Source organism: Amyelois transitella, chromosome 27 (assembly GCF_032362555.1).
Source record: "Amyelois transitella isolate CPQ chromosome 27, ilAmyTran1.1, whole genome shotgun sequence".
Taxonomy (NCBI): domain Eukaryota; kingdom Metazoa; phylum Arthropoda; class Insecta; order Lepidoptera; family Pyralidae; genus Amyelois; species Amyelois transitella.
In genome coordinates, this window is record NC_083530.1 from 3072050 (window position 1) to 3077090 (window position 5041).

A 5041-nucleotide genomic window follows, 5' to 3' on the forward strand; every position below is an offset into this window, starting at 1 on the left:
ACAACTAGAAAAATAAACATAACATATTATCACGTCTATATCCCTTGCGGGGTGTACAGAGCCAGCAGTTTTCGAAGCACTGAAAAACCATGTTCATCTGTTTGGCTTTATGATAGAATTGAGATCCAAATAGTGACAGGTTCTAGCCCATCGCCCAAAAAAAGATTCCCAAGTTTATAAGCATATTCCTTAGTCGCCTTTTCCGACATCCATGGTAAAGAGATGGAATGGTACTATTCTTTTTTGTATTGGTGCCGGGAACTACACGGCAATTAAATAATTGAAAAGATAAAGTAAAATCGGAATTTCAACAAAGAGCTTTGACAAACATAATATGGTGTTAGAAGATACTTGATCCACGTAGAATTGTGTTAAATGGAAGTGAATTCGTTTTAAAACAAATTGGAAATTTTGGGATGGCAAATAAAAAGTCGATATAAAAATTTATGTATTTATTTATTTAACGTTACACAGAGTTAACCTTGAGTTAAGAGAGTAAAAATAAATTTAAAAATAAATCATTACAAAATTTATCACTTCATAATTTAAATCGAGTCGCAAAGTCATAAGTGTTAAGTTTTAGGCACAGTTAATTCAGTTAAGAATAATTCTCTCTCACGAAATGTTCTTGTGGTTCTCTGAAAGAGATTTACATACATATGTACATATATAAATCACGCCTCTTTCCCGGAGGGGTAGGCAGAGTCTGCATCTTTCCATTTGCCAGGATCCCTGCACATTTAAATGGAAGAGATTTGTTTTAAAAAATTAAAGAGTTACCATTGACTTAGTTTCATATACTGAAATAACAGAGGAATGCCTCAAATAAATATATATTAATTTTACCAGATGATCTGTTTAGATTTGTACAAGAATATCCCATATCCCATTCCAGACAAAGAAGCCATCACCGTAGCTAAAACTCTTTTTACCTTCTGTCAACACTTTGGCCGTCCAAAACGCTTGCATTCAAATTTGGGCACAGTCAACAGTGTTACAAAACAGCTCATGAAATTTTATGCCTTCTTCACTAAGAAGTTGCACTCAGTCAATTGCAATATAACAGTGTCATAAAATAGTAGTGTATACCTAAGTGCTCACTAATATAACTCTAAGTAAGTGCTGTTTAAGTCAAAGTGTAATTCTTGAATATATTTATAGTGATAAACATTCAGTGTCTATTCATTGCAAGCACTTTCCCACACACCAAACCATCGCCAAACCGCTCAGGCCATTACAAATTGGTGTCAGAAGTGGGATTGCTTCGAAAATAGTTCTGCTGAATAATCTTCGAGTGCCGGTATCCAAAGTGATCCTGCGAGCTTCATACCAATCACTACGCGTAAAGAAGATTTCCATTCAAGACACTATGATTACAGTCAGCTGTGTAAAGGTGTTATTCACGTGAGTACTTTGCCTTCTGTTAAAAACCCCGTAAAAAGAATCCTGTACACGGAATATTGCCAGCAAAAGAAAAACCAAAATTGCCAAAATAAAGTGAAATGAAAAAGTGTTCAATCTAGCCAAAAAATAGTGTTCAATCCTACAAAATACTTAATAAGAACTATAAAATATATTAAGCTGTAACCATGTCACATTCCGAAAGCGTATCTACTTCGAAAAATAGCTGTTATATTTCTTTGGAAATGGCAGAAAGAATGTTAACCAAATTTGATGGCAATAAGGCGCGTATACACGAATTTCTTGCCAACTGTGACACTGTTAATAATTTCATTAATCCAAATTTAAAAGGAGTTCTTTTAAAAATAATAATAACTTAAATTACCGATAACGCCCGGTCCATGATTAGAAATAGAGAATTTTTAATTTTCGAAGATCTAAAATCTTATTTATTAGACACTTATACGGAAAAACGAACTATAGGACAATGGCAGCTCGAATTGAGTAGTTGTAGACAAGAGCATAATGAAAATGTCCTAGGTTATGAAAATAAAGTCGAATTGTTATATAAAATAAATAAACTTTTTAGATTCGACCAACCAAACAATTGAAGCCCGTAAAGCATGTATCGAATTGCTCAAATCACAAGTGTATTCATCACAGGTCCTAATAAAGATTTAAACTTAATACTTAAAGCCTTACAACCCAAAACTTTAGAGGACGCCATTTCCATGGCAGTCTTAGAAGAACAACAATTAAAAAGCAAAGCCGAAATAGCTAAGTTCCAAAATTAAAACATTTCTAATACGAAATATTGCTACCGATGTAACAAACCTGTTCATACCGTTATTAATTGTAAAATTAGAAGTTTCTCTGGACCACCAAACCAAAAAATTTGCAATTATTGCAAAAAGAAAGGTCATATCAAATATGAATGTTATCATCTAAAGAATAAAAATAAATTAAAAAAAAACAAACCAACGTATATAATCAAAGCAACTCAAGCACGTGTTATAAAACTAAAAATCAAGCAAAGGAAGCAGGTTCGTCTCAACAAAAAAACGAATTAACTCCAATGGTGTGACCCAACCAGAGGGAAGCTAGAACGGAAAGTGTAATTTCGATAAATATTGAATGAAGTAGAAATTAATCATGGGATTGTTCCACGTCTAGAGATAACTCCGGGAGTACTCTTATGTCCGAGTTTAATCAATGTTAAAGATAACAAGGGCATTACGACCGTGTGAAATTCTAATGATTGCGATGTAACTTTCCCTATCCCTAATATAAAATTAGAAGACACAAACATTGATCTATCTAATGAAACTATCCTACAATTAAAAGCTCATAAAGGTAGTATTTTTAAAAATGAAAATTATGGTAGCGAAAGGCTCGAAAAACTTGAAAAATCTTTAAGAGTGAATCATTTAAATAAAGAGTAAAAAGAATCATTGATTCAATTATGTAAGGAATATAACCAATTATTTTATTTGGAAGGCGATATATTGAGCTGTACTGATGTAGTGTTGCATAAAATTCATACAAAGTCTGAAGCTCCTATTAATACGAAAAGTTATAGGTATCCAGAAGCTTTAAAGGGGGGAGAAGATAAACAAATAAATAAAATGGTTAAAGAAGACGTTATCAAACCATCAAATAGTCCATGGAATTCACCTATTTGGGTAGTACCCAAAAAGGTAGATGCGTCAGGACAAAAGAAATGGAGAGTAGTTGTTGATTATAGGAAATTAAATGTGGTCAGCATTGGTGACTCTTATCCTTTGCCTCAAATAAACAAAATATTAGATCAACTAAGTCATTCAAAATAATTCACGACTTTAAATTTGGCTTCAGGTTTCCATCAAATCAAAATGCATCCTAGAGATTCTCCAAAAACAGCATTCACTGTCCCTCAGGGTCATTATGAATATAATCGAATACCATTTGGTTATAAAAATGCACTAGCAACATTCCAACGTTTGAAGAATACAGTTCTAACTGGATTACAAGGAAATCGTTGCTTTGTTTATCTCGATGACGTAGTTATTCATTCAAACAGTCTTGAAAGTCATAATAGATAATTAAAAGTAGTGTTTGAAAGACTTAACCAAAATAATTTAAAATTACAGCCTGATAAATGTGAATTCCTTAAACGAGAGGTTATGTACCTAGGTCACTTAATAACTGAAAATGGAGTAAAACCAGATCCAAATAAAATTACAGCAGTTGAAAAATTTCGAATACCAAGAAATAATAAAGAAATAAAAGGATTCTTAGGACTAGCTGGATATTATAGGAGATTTATACCTAATCTTAGTAGTTTATCACAACCACTAACTAAATTATTAAAAAAGGATGTTCCATTTAACTGGACAAGCCTACAACAACACTAATTTGAAACTTTAAAGAAAAAACTTCGCGAATCACCAATCCTAATTTATCCAGATTTTAATCAAACTTTCAATTTAACTACAGACGCTAGTAATTACGCAATAGGAGGAGTATTATGTCAAGGACCAATTGGAAACGATTTGCCTATAGCATATGCTAGTAGGACAGAAGCAAGCATAGAAGATAAGATAGAATTTATACCTATAAATAAAGAAGATTGGCGAAACTGGACCGCATTTATTTACAAAAGCGTGCGCGAACGAAAATGTATTAAATAAAAAGAGTTTAATTCGTATTATTTATTACCACAAAATCGTGATTTAAAAAGTAGGGATTATTAAGATAAATTAGTTCATAATTTTATTAAAACCAATTAAAACAAAACGTATTGAAGTGCAAAAATCATGCACAACTAAACGTTTTTTCTTTTCAATAATGTATGCTCCAATCAGCGTAAAGCAATAATTGTCATGTCATTACATACATTCACGTCAAACGTCAAATCGCTATTCAAATCTACTTTCGTGACTTTCTGTGATCGTTCATGCTCGAGTTTTATTAGTGGTTTTTAAATTATTTGACGATTTAACGCGTGTTTTTGGACTTCAACGACTCTTGATTTAATATTAACATTTAGCATTGCCTTCTGGATTTCGATTTGCAAGTGATTGGTTTAGTAATTTATGTAAAATGCCACTTAGATGTTGTTAACAACACTTAAATAATAACCTCACTTGTTACATTCAAGTGTAAATATTTTTGAAATCCCAACTTTAATATAATTAACACCATTAACTTTTTTGTTTGTCTAGATTAGTTCTATAAGTATCAATAGATTTCTTTCGTGAACGGGACTCCTAAGTCCAGGTCTGAAATTGTATAGAAGTTCGCCATTCTTCTTTAATTTAAATCTTGACGATTTCAATGTCGCAAGTCATAAAGTCGATAAAATAAATGAAATCCTAGATGAAATGGAAAACAATAATGTTTTTCACAAAGTTGTTAATAATGCTAACTTTATATATATATATATATATATATATATATATATATATATATATTTCTATCATTGTTAAAAATTGTAGCTATTTACGTAATCTACAAAATAGAAAAATATCTGAAACAAAGAAATTTCTTTTGTACTCGTTGTAATAGAGTATTGGCTATCGAAGACTCTCGATCATGTTGTGATAGGATAACAAATTGTATCATATTTAATATAAATCGCAATAACGACATTGCTAATGAA

General features: G+C 31.5%; 1 pseudogene; it reads left to right on the plus strand.

Moving 5' to 3' along the window:
• The first annotated feature begins 1589 nt into the window (after nucleotides 1–1589).
• LOC132903503 (uncharacterized) lies at nucleotides 1590–2471 on the plus strand (annotated as a pseudogene).
• Nucleotides 2472–5041: the final 2570 nt, after the last annotated feature.